The 12053-nt window shown below is 44.9% G+C and overlaps 1 protein-coding gene across 3 annotated transcripts in view; it reads left to right on the top strand.

Moving 5' to 3' along the window:
* C10H4orf51 (chromosome 10 C4orf51 homolog) overlaps positions 1-12053 on the top strand; it is a 62396-nt gene that overhangs the window by 34369 nt on the left and 15974 nt on the right. Inside the window, exon 7 of one of the 3 annotated variants that reach the window (XR_007137466.1) lies at positions 998-1314. The exons of the other annotated variants lie outside the window; for them this stretch is intronic. The gene's annotated coding sequence lies outside the window, so the exon portion shown is untranslated. Of the gene's footprint in view, positions 1-997; positions 1315-12053 lie in introns of those variants that run through there. 3 annotated transcript variants of the gene reach the window in all.

Below are 12053 nucleotides of genomic sequence, written 5' to 3'. Positions count from 1 at the left end.
ATCGGCACTTAAATATATGAGGAGTATAGATGTTAACATTCTCCTAGGAGACTTGGATTGCATGAGCGATGTTTGACTTCTAATATACACATTAAAATATTTGACATGAAGAGACGGTAAGCATATGCAGCCTGTATAATCTGAATTACTCTCCTAACTAAATGGTAATTGAGGCTTGAGTAGCCCCAGGTACCATGCAGCCCCAAGGCCCCTGATCCTTGATGGTAGATGCTGATATTCTCATTAGCATATGAGCCATGCCTAAGTAAGGAGGAAGGCCCAGATCCTATTAGTACCACTCTGATGTGTAATGTAGCCCTTTTCAGATGACTCCACATGTAGTGATGGAACTTAGGCAGATGGATACCTGATGATCTTGGCTTAGGACCAACGTGGAAATGACCTCTCAGTACTGGAAACCTCTCGGGGTCCACTCAGCTGACCTTTGAGGTCCTAGACTGAGGAATTGTTCTTCAGAGATTCTCTGCGACCACCCATTGGAGTTGATATATGACGCAGAGGAGAGAGATTTGGAAAAGGCTCCGACACAGCACTTCTATTCAACCAAGGAGAGCATCTTGGAGCAAGTGAAGTCAGAAGATGCGAGTGGAATGAAGCCCAGAGTCTTCGGAAAATGTTGGGCAGCCAGGTGAAGATGGTTCACCTGGATCCTTAAAGGAGTCTGGCGCTTCTTCCTTCACATTGCTCTCCGCGTTTCGTCTTTTCTGGAGTGCTCCATCTGTCTCAAGAGAGGGGATGGTTTCCAAATTATAGATCTCCCCTTGCCTTTCTGAAAAAAAAAAAAAAGTGACAGTGTGAGGTTTTTTTAAATGGCATTTTACCAAAAAAGAACTGTGCATTTGCTTCAGGATGCTGTGTTTTCAATTTTGGGTGAATCTATAATTGATGGTGTCTTCTAACTCTTAAGATTCCCTACATTTCCCTTCATCTTCCATCCAGACTTTTTGTTAAACAATGAATGCTCTTTTATTTGCAGGTATATACTCTTCTGGAATTTGATACCCAAGGAGAGAACCCAATTTTAAAGGGAGGGATTCTGAAAGAATCACCACCCCTTGTTTTGAAAATGTAGGTTTTCATGTAACAGAATTTGTCAGAGTAGGCTCACCTCTAGAGAGACCTGTGACAAGGACCTAGTGGATGCCATCACTGCAAAGAACTCCCCTTAAAACCCTTCTATTTTCACTTCCTCTGGATTTACTGCTTCCACGGACACATACACCCTGCTTGTCAAAGTGTGGTCTGTGCGGCCCCGCCAGATGGTCTCCTTCAGAATAAACGCTTTCCATATGATATTGTTTATATGTGTGTTTCTGGCATCAATTACTAATTTTCTCATGATATTTAATAAGAGACAGATTATTTCATTTCTAGCTCATAAAACCCTGTACCTTTCTTTCTGTCGTGTCTGATGAGGGTTATTTTTCTTCCTGTTGGCAAAGCGGCAACACATATAGGCAAGATCACTGAGGTGCGGCTCTTTTGCTCCCGCCCAAGTGGCATGGAGCCCAGGAGGGTTCTGATCCACCGCTCTCCACAAAGGTGCAGTTTGCAGCGCATCCGAAAGCATCAGTTGGGGTAGCATGAGACCAGGGCTCCAACATAAACCATCTCTTTCAACCTTCAAGATTTATCCCCAAGGTCAAATTTTAGGAATTTGGTGACTGCGTCTGTCCTCTCTGGCCACATCCATCATGTGGATTTTTTTTTTTTTTTAAGAGACCATCACACTCCCTCCTAAGCCTTCATCTTTTCCTCACACCTTATTTTATCATTCTGGCCACAGCAGAGGGGAGTGGGGGTGGCTTTCCATCCTTTGGCCATTTTTGTTTGCAAATCTCTACTCTTGTATCTAGGAGAAGTGCTACTAAATTTTACCCAAGCATCCGTCTCCTGCGGCTGACTTGGGCTGACAGAAACTGGTCCAGGAAGACAGCAAGAGCCGGGATGGTGTGAAGACAGACCGCATGCTCATCAAAGGATGAATTGTACCAAAAATGGTGTGGAAAGTTGGTTTGGAGCATGGCTGGGATTATGGGGTTGGCAGCTTATTCTTCTCTGCTTTGAAGGAATGTGAAGTAGAGGAAGGAAAAGTTAGATCTCCCCGAGAGGGAAAGGACGATTCCACATCTTTGGGCAAGTGCAAGGCACGCATGGCTCTTTTCTTTAGCTACCAAACTTTATATGAGAGAAGACTTTTCTCGGAGTTCCCATCGTGGCTCAGTGGTTAATGAATCTGACTAGTATCCATGAGGATGCAGGTTCAATCCCTGGCCTTGCTCAGTGGGTTAAGGATCCGGCGTTGCCGTGAGCTGTGGTGTAAGTCACAGACGAGGCTCAGATCTGGTGTTGCTGTGGCTTTGGCGTAGGCCATCGGCTACAGCTCCTATTAGACCCCTAGCCTGGGAACCTCCGTATGCCGCAGGTGTGGCCCTAAAAAAGACAAAAAAAAAAAAAAGACTTTTCTCCATGTCACCAGCTTCTCCACATCAATTCCTTCTTTAACCTGTTGGAGTTTGCTTTCCACCCCAAACCTGTCACTAAAACTGCCTCCTGAAAGATCACCAAGGACCAGAAAACTGGTAAAGTCTGTGCGATTTGACCTCGGCCTCCTCATCCTTCTGTGCCATTTCACATAAAGGGCCGGGCTTGTCCATGGCTTCTCTCATGGCTGTTCCTCAGTCTCCGGGGTTGCCTCCTCTGCCTCCTGTCAAGTTGGCATCTCCCAAGGTTCTGTCTTTGGTGCCTGCCTTTGCTGCTGTTGCTCTTGCTGCCCTGGTGTTATTACCCTCCCCCGCCCCCAACCTTGGTGTCTACGTGTCTGATCACGACCTTTCTTCTGAGCCCTGGCACTAAAAGTTCCACAGCCTTTCCTGCCTAAAAATGTCCTGTTCGGAGAGGAAGTATCACGAGACACTTGGCAAGGGCGCCGAGGATCTGCACCGAGATGTTAAGAAGGGAAAGACAGGAGAGGTTCATAAAGTGTTTGGCAGATAAAATGAACAGGTCTTCGACGGATTAGCTGTCCCAAGAAAGGGAGGAGGAGAAAGGAAGAGGAGAGACAGGAGGGGGCATGGTTGACCCCAAGTGTTGCAGCTCAGGTAAGTGGGAGCGTGGTTGTGTCCTTATTGGTCTAAAGGACACATAGTTAAAAGGCAGCCTTGAGGGAGAAGATAGTGGCTTCCATTCAGGATGTCTCTGCCTTTTTTTTTTTTTTTTTCCCTCTGCCTTTTTTGTCTTTCCTCCTCTTGTAGTGCTGCTAGAACCCTCTACCTAAAACATAGGTCAAATCCTGCCAGTGTCCTCCTCGCTTTTTGTCTTAGCTTTTATTAGCAAGAGAGCCCTCTGGACGTTCAGGCTCTTAACAAGGGACTTGAAGCCCCATGCAAGCTGGCTTCATTTGGTTTCATTATCATCTTCTAGCACAACAGAACCTGCCATACAGTTTCTCACCTTCTTGCTTTTCCTCAAGCTGTTCTCTCAATCTGGAATGCCCCCACCCCACCCCCACTTTTCCTGCCTCTGAGAATCCGGCTCATTCTTTGGACTGTAGTCAGCATGCTCCATCCCCCATAAAGCCTCCTGTCACCCAAGCTGGAAGTAGTCACTCTTTATTCAGTATTGCCACAGAGATTTACGTGTATTTTTGCCTGGTATTATAATGCATTTGCTCAAAGGTGTGTTTCTTCTATTAGTTGGTAAACTCCTTAAAGCTAGGAAATGTCTTTTTTATCTCCATTTCTTGCCAGTTGCCAGCACATGACTTTCCACATATTGGTTGCTTCTTCAATAATGAATGAAAAAGAGAGAAATCGGTGAAGGTTAGAGTGGAAGAGGAGTCTGGGGGTTGGCTGGATAGGCTCGGTCTAGCCTTGAACATGGCCAACTAGGATGGGAACTCTGGGTTGTGGAGAACAGGTGCCGAGGATAATAACGAGGGAGGCAGTGGATTATGGGCATGGTGAGGGGCTCATGTTTAAAGACAGGATCCTGGGGTTCCCGTGGTGGCACAGCAGAAACTAATCTGACTAGGAATCATGAGGTTGCAGGATTGATCCCTGGCCTCGGCCAGTGGGTTAAGTATCCGGTGTCGCCGTGAGCTGTGGTATAGGTCACAGACTTGGCTCAGATCTGGCATTGCTGTGGCTATGGTGTAGGCTGGCAGCTGCAGCTCCGATTAGACCTAGCCTGGGAATCTCCCTATGCCATGGGAGTGGCCCTTAAAGAAAATAAAAAATGAAGACAAGATCCTGTGAGATAAAATCATGCATGTACACAATTCAGCCTTCCTCACAGCAGATGCACCAAATTGTAAAGTCCTTCATCAGTAGGAAATTATTATCCTGCCCACTTAAAAGGATACCTGGCCTCTTTGCATGACCCAGACACCTGTATATTGAATGATTGCTGCTCTATCTATTGTCTGATGCCATAAAGAGATGGGGCCTTGACTGATAGTGTGGTGCTGACCCACTGATATGCCCATTATTTAATTGTAGAAAAGATGGGCAAGGGGATATTCTGATTAATGAGATTTCTTTGACCCCTAATTATTCTTTTCATATGTTATCCTTTCATCAACCTGTATTTATTTTCAGCAACACAAAGGAAACATGAAAAATATGATCTTTTAATATTGTGAATCCCAAAATAATAAAATTCACGGTCTCCCTTATGGATGCTCTCACAAAAATGTGTAGCTATTTTGTTTATATCTGTATTGTGTGTGTACTCTATGCTTTCTTTATATGTATATTCTATGTAACTATCCATCAGTCCCTGCTTAGCCCAGTCTTCCATACGTAAAAGGACTGCCAGTTGTGGGTTAGAGATGAAAAGAAAGAGGTGAAATATCCTGAACGTTTCAGTTTTCAATCCACTGTTTTCCATGAGGATAGATACTTCTCTGTTCAGCCCAGGTTCCTGTGGGAAGTATAAGCACAAAGAAAATCCCGGGCAAATGTCACTTTTTTATTCCTAGATGAGTTCTGGCTGCCAACCCTTTTTTTGGACCCCCCATTCACAGTAGGTTGGGGCCTTTGAGAGTCACCTGGATGCCTTTTGGGTGGGCTGGAGGCTGTCCACAGAGCCTGGGGGGTGGCTCTTCGCCCCTGCCCTCATCTGGGCTCTTATGTGGCTTCCCCAGGTCCAGGAGGCTCTCTGAGGCAGGAGGCAGCCATGTCCCCATCAACACAATTCCCCTTAATCAAGCCCTAGAAGGGCTCAGTCCCCTTAGAGCAAAGAGCAAACCCCAAAGAAAGGATTCTAAAGAGACTGCCATACAGATGAACGAGGCTTGTTTACCTGCTTCTCATAGGCCACCTTTTTCCGTCCTTAGCATCAGGACCCAAGACTGTCTTGGCTCTGCCCAGCTCCCAGTAGGAGAGAGGAGAAGAGCGTCCAGCTAACCTAATAGGTCGGGTGTGTAGCCAACACTGGGTAGAGGTTAAAGTGATAGCAGCATTCATGCCAAATACGATTATTTTGTTGGATATCTCTTGTTCCGTGTATGACAAGCTCACCTTCTTACTCCAGCCTTTGCTATAGCAACCAGCTGTGATCAGGTGTGATCGATGGCACCTCCCCTTAGCTTCCTCCCCTTAGTTTCCCAAGCAACTCCTGCCTTCTGCACCATCGGCTTCTTTGCCACCTCTGTGGCTGGGGGAACCTACTCAGCCTCTCCAAATCGTGGCCAAAGCTGGTAGTGCAAGGGCGTTAACACTCTCAGTGGTGACTCTAGCCCCTTCTTTATTCTCTCCCTTGGCTGTCAATTCATTTTTTTTTTTTTTTTTCATTTTTTGGCTGCCTTGCAGCACATGAAGTTGCCAGGCCAGGGATCAGGTCGGAGCCACAGTTGTGACTTATGCTGCAGCTGCAGCAATGCCGGATCCTTTAACCTACTGTGCTGGGCTGGGGGTTGACCCTGCATCCTGGTGCTACAGAGATGCTGCAGATCCCACTGTCACTTCTAAAATGCATGTACACAGCTCCTCATCAGGCTTCCCAGAGGCATCTCATCTGACGCGCCTGGGATTGACTCTCCTCTCTTACTTGCTTCCCTCTTTCTCGTTTTCCACTTTTGTTTCTGGAATTTCTTCCCCAAATAACTCTCACGGTTCAGCTTTTTAGGGGAATCCAGAAAATAGATAAATAGCGGGGGTGCAGGCTACAAGTGATGATCAAACCTATTGCATGGAGAATATTCTAACAGATATTTGATTTGAAGTGGGATATTAAGGGAATGGGGACTTGCTGGGGTCCTTTATAATACACACTGAAAAGCCTATGGGTTACTAATTAAGAATCGCAGTTAAACTGAAAATAAAGAACACAGAAGCCAAGTGATGGCATCTCCTATCTGGAAATCTTTGCAATTGGAGAGACATCATTCTGGAATTCAGGCTGGAGAAAGGCTGGACAAATTTCCCTGGTCCTAACCCAGTGTTTACTCTTTTAGCTTTGTTTGTCTGATGGTGAGGACAGATCAGTTAGTTCCCTGGGTCTCTGTAAAAACACAGGGAGCCTTTTCATCCAATAGAAGTGCTTGAGAGCTTTCATAATGTGCTTAGAGTTTGGGGGCTAAGCATCTTTCTAAACAAGTGGGAGGATGAGGATGTTTGGTATAGTCTTTCATTACTTGTTAAAAGAAATAATTTGCTCTTCTCAAGAAAACATTTGCAATGTGGTCGGCAGAGTACTTAGTAGTCATTGGGAAGAGGCTGGAAGCAGTCAGGTGGTGGGAAAAGGAGGGGGCAGAGCTAGAGAGATGAAGATGGGCAGAGCCAAACCTTTCCATCCCCTCCTGGCTATGCTCTAATTCATCTCCCAGCTTAAGCACCCACAGTTGGGTAAAATATATTTAAGCCTCTCTCACAATGACTGCAGACAACGCAAGCATGATGCCTACTCAGTGTTTCATCAGAAGAGACACATTTTAGACTCCCAAACTCTGAAGTGGGCAAAAAATATTGTTAGCCATTGTTTTCTCCCTTAAGTCTGTTGTCACTTGAAAATGTTAAGGCACCCTTTTTTGCTATAATGCCTTAGATTCTGCTCTGACCATTTTTGCTTCAAAAGGCTGACTTTTGCTCGTTTAAAAAGAGTCATGGGGAGTTCCCGTCGTAGCGCAGTGGTTAACGAATCCGACTAGGAACCATGAGGTTGCGGGTTCGGTCCCTGCCCTTGCTCAGTGGGTTAACGATCCGGCGTTGCTGTGAGCTGTGGTGTAGGTTGCAGACGCAGCTCGGATCCTGCGTTGCTGTGGCTCTGGCGTAGGCCGGTGGCTACAGCTCCGATTAGACCCCTAGCCTGGGAACCTCCATATGCCGCAGGGAGCGGCCCAAAGAAATAGCAAAAAGACAAAAAAAAAAAAAAGAGTCATGGAATCATTGTATATTATATGCTCTCTGTTCAGGTGGAAAAGGAGTCTTAAAGACCATCTAGTTCGATCTTTCTTTTCGTAAGATGCTTCCAAGTCAGACTTCAAAACTCAGGTGATCTAACCCGGAGTTCCCTTCGTGGCTCAGTGGTTAACGAATCCGATTAGGAATCATGAGGTTGGGGGTTCGATCCCTGGCCTCACTCCGTGGGTTAAGGAGCTGTGGTGTTGCCATGAGCTGTGGTGTAGGTTACAGACGTGTCTTGGATTCTCTGGTGAAGGCCAGCAGCTACAGCACCAATTAGACCCCTAAGCCTGGGAACCTCCATATGCTGTGGGTGTGGCCCTAGAAAATACAAAAAAAAAAAAAAAAAAGGACAAACTCAGGTGATCTAACTCCAAGTTTTTGTGTTTGGAAAACGTTATCTGTAATCCAGATGTTCTCACTAAATAGGGTCAAAAGCCACCTGTTGGGAATGATGGAGGGGAAAATCATTTTGAAATGTGAATTGAGATAGAGTCTCTGCTCTAGTTCTAGCATTCAACTGAAAGCTAAGAATGAATTAACTAATACTTACCTTAACTCCATCAAAAAAGATTTCCAAGGGGGTACAGCATTGCGGTTCCTGTGAACATGAGCAGGATTTACATTTTCCCCTTCTATGGGGAATTATGAATGGGAGAACTGCTGTCTTATAAAGAAGCAGTCCTGGCTGATAACCTGAGACCATGCAGACCTTGGGCCGGGGAAGAACGGGCCCTTGGTCCCCAGTCACCACACTTCCTTTACCCCAGGGCCCGCACTAGGGGCATTGGCTTTTCCTAGTGAATTGTGGTCACTGGCAAAATAAACCACATTTTGTGCGGGCTTCTTCTTGTGGTAAGAGAGTCCTGTGGGTAAGCGTGTGGGCTGTAGCCTCTTGAGTATCCCTGGTGGATAGAGCCCACCTTGGAATGGAGTCTGAATCCCAAGAGTGTTCTTTGATCCTGGGATTCTGTTCACAGGTTCTAAGGCATTGTCGGCAAGGATTCCAGTTTTACGTTTTCTGAACGAAAGGTTGCTGAAACTTTATTTTGTATGAGCCTTATGTCTCCCGTATGTCTCCCTTCAAACGGATGGAATCACTCTGCTGCTGCTGTCCCCTTCCGTCCCCCCCTCCCCTTTTGTCTAAGCTCCTCCCCAAGGATGGAAAGCACCAAGGTGTCTCCATTCTGTGTTTCGGCAACTAAGGAGACATGCTGTCCCCTTCAGGTCCTTCACGAGCCCCACGGGACCCCTGGCAGGCAAGGGTTCCAATGCGATGCTTTCGACTGTGGGTGAGGAGATAGCAGGGCTCATTAAGTCTTGGTGTTTCTGCTTGTTCCCCTGTGGCTGGCACTATGGCTCAATGAAATGGTCGGGGTGGGTGTGGGGTGGGAAATGTTTCTCGTGTCCCCCCAAAGGGGCCAATCAGCTGTAGACACATTATAGAAAACATGGCCTTGAGTCTTAGTGGACAGTATGTTTATTTAACACGACAGTAGGAAATGTAAGGATGATCTTAGATTAAGTTCAAATGGGGGCCACGTGAGTGGCTTGGAGATGCTGCGGTTGGCATGCAGGATCCCTGGGTAAGTGAGGAAGGCAAATGAGGTCTGTTCCACCCCCGATGGCTCCCATCCCAGCCACTCCTCAACCCAACTCAAAGCCTAGTAAAGGGGAAAAACCCAGGCGATGATGATTTTCTTTTGATTTCTGGCATTTCTCGATTAAAGAGAAAATGTGAGGTAGGCGTGGGATCTAAGGGGAAAAAATATTTACAAAATGAGATGCCACACCTGCCTACAGCCATACCACGCTGGAGGCGCCTCATCTCATCTGATCCCGGAAGCTAAGCAGGGTCAGGGTTGGGTGTGGTTAGTACTTGAATGGGAGATGCCACGCCTGTCTGTAGTGCTAGCAAAAGGCAAATAAATCTGACTTATTTTAATATTTTCAATAAATACTAGCCACCCCTAAACAAAATAGGTATTTGAATCAAGTGGGAGAACTGGATTCAATCACCTAAAGATAGTTATTGGACGAAAAAAATGAAGGGGAGGATAGTGTCTGAATCGTGACTGGCTGTTTTCAAAGTGGCTTCTCCCACATGATCTTGTTTTATAAAAAGTGCATCTCATCTTTTTAAATGTTAGAGTGGAGAGGTCCATAATTTCTTGCAACAAGCAAAGAACCTTATACTTACCAACATGCAAGTTCTGAACCAGGCAAAATATTCTCTTCTGCTGCTTTGTATTTTTCAGCAGCCATCAGGGATTCATGGGGAAGTTCTCCACCAGATAGAACCTTAAAGTAGATTTTTTTTTTTTTCCAAGTATGGTTTGAGCTGAGTGTATTTTTTCTCTCTCACTCTCTTTGGGCCTCTTTCTCTGGTACCTTCCTTCAAATGGTGAACTATTACTTGCATTTGGATAGATTATTAGGAAGCTTGTAAAACATACCCCCCTCATTAAAATCTCATCGTTGCCAAACCTCATTAAGACAAATGGAATTACTCATCTGTGCCCCCCCACCCCCACCCCCAAGCTATGGAGACAATAAAATGAGGTTAAGTGGGAGAAGGTAAGGCTGGTGAACACTTTTAAACGTCACTAAAGTGTTTTCAGGAAGGAGTCTGCCTGCAGCTGTACTGATTGATGGCTGTGCTCTGGATCTTAATGGCCATGCAAGATTTACAGAATAACAGTTTGCATTATACTCATGGCTGTTCAAAACTTGCTTTTTTTGCAATGCTTATAGCTAGTAGTGGACATTTCCTAATGTTATCTAAAACACACTGAAAAGTGAAAATCAGAACAAAGCAAGACAAACAAAACTCTGAGACCAGCAAGTAGCCAAGGATGGCACCCAAGAAAGAAAAAAAGAAACAAGAGTATAGCCAACCTTTTTTTTTTTTAATTAGAGTATATTATACTTCCAAACTGGATACACTAGAAATTGGCAATGCAACATAAGATGCAAAGGAATATACCAGTTACTGTCAAAATGACCCTGTACAGCCTTGTAATGCAAAAAGCTTTATACAATACAAATTTTCAGTAATGTACACAAACCTTGACAGTATGATCATCTGAACATAACATGAGGAGTTAAAAAAAAGGAGAGAAGAAAGTGCTGAGAACTCTAACTGCATTACTATATGGAAAAATAAGCTAGCTTTCATTGAAGAATGCATAGTGAAAACAGAATTGAAGTTAGTTGGCAGGTGAATATCTCAAAGACGTTAGTGTTTTACACGGAAAGGATATCTATGGAATACATCCTTCCCTGAGTATCAAACTGCAAACCAAATTCAGGGGTACATGTGACCTCGGCGGAATCTGAAAAATGCTGTAGATTTTTCTTTATTAATAACAATAATAATAATATAAAAAGTCAAACAAACTCCAAACACACCTTTTCTCACTCAGAAACTTTTATAATTTACCAGAAAGATTGATGACTCTTTCCAAAGTGCTAAAAAAGTTGCCCAATTACATTAAGCATAACTAAGTCATTCAATTACAAGTTCAGTGGCAAGCATTTGAGTGGTAACCGTCTCCTGACAGCCCTCTTGACCTTGAAAGTTTTACCCTAGGACCTGGTATTGCACAAGTGGCATGCTGTAAAATCTTCAGTCCTAACTGTCAGGCCCACCCTTCAGATTTTTAACCTGCTGGTGCTCACGTGTGACTCGCCTTTCTGCCAGCCTCTCTGGGATCACTATGGCCCCTCCTTCCTGTCACCCTGAACTTGTAATTTTGAAAGCATATGATTAGCCAAGTGGCACATTCTCCATTGTATGGGGATAAAGACGTGACTTTAAAAAAACCAACCCACCCAGAAGCCCAGTATTCTTGGAGTGTATTGTCCAGAACTGTCTATAGTGTCGTTTACTGAGACATTGGTAGGGCGACGTTGACTGATGTTTCATACGTGGCCAAGAACAGAAGTCTCTGCTGGAGAACGTCCAGGGGTGCAGGAGCTTCCAGCCCCAGCTGGCTCAGCCTCCCTGTCCCCAGGGACATCTCCTTAGTGTAAACAGGTTTGCCAGGGCTGGATGACTGGCGAAGGGAAGAGTAGCACACCTGCTAGTCTCGGGGAGGAAGGGAGGGGACGGGGGGAGGACCATGGTGTGGACAGAAGGTACAGACTCTGGCTTCTAGGACTGTACCAACTTCAAGGGGTGCTTTCAGTGGAGCAAACTGACTAGAGGAAGAAAATGAGGGATGCACTTATTTTCCCCCTGGTGAAACATGAAAAAAAAAAAAAACAACAACAACCCAACCCCAGGATAACATATGATGGAAAACAGCAACTCAGTAAGAAAGCATTCCTCTTGTACACCAGTTCTTCAATAGATAAATAATATATAAACTTTTATATTCCAAACTTCCCATTATTATACAAAGCACATTTCTTCCTGCTCTTTCAGCCTGTTTCATACTGGAAATTCTGTTGTCTTAAAAATACAAGCCATTAACATATGTAGCCAAAGATTCTTGTCCTTTTCTTCTTTTAAAATCACCCATTACTTATTAAGAACAGCAAAGGGCTAGACAGCCAATCCACACCTGCTTCTCGCTGCAGTAAAGTGCTGCACATAAGTTGCCATTTTAATGACCACAAAATAAG

The sequence above is a fragment of the Phacochoerus africanus genome, chromosome 10 (assembly GCF_016906955.1).
Source record: "Phacochoerus africanus isolate WHEZ1 chromosome 10, ROS_Pafr_v1, whole genome shotgun sequence".
Lineage (NCBI taxonomy): Eukaryota > Metazoa > Chordata > Mammalia > Artiodactyla > Suidae > Phacochoerus > Phacochoerus africanus.
The sequence above is the reverse complement of the archived record's forward strand: the minus strand, read 5'-3'. Positions and strand labels throughout refer to the sequence as shown.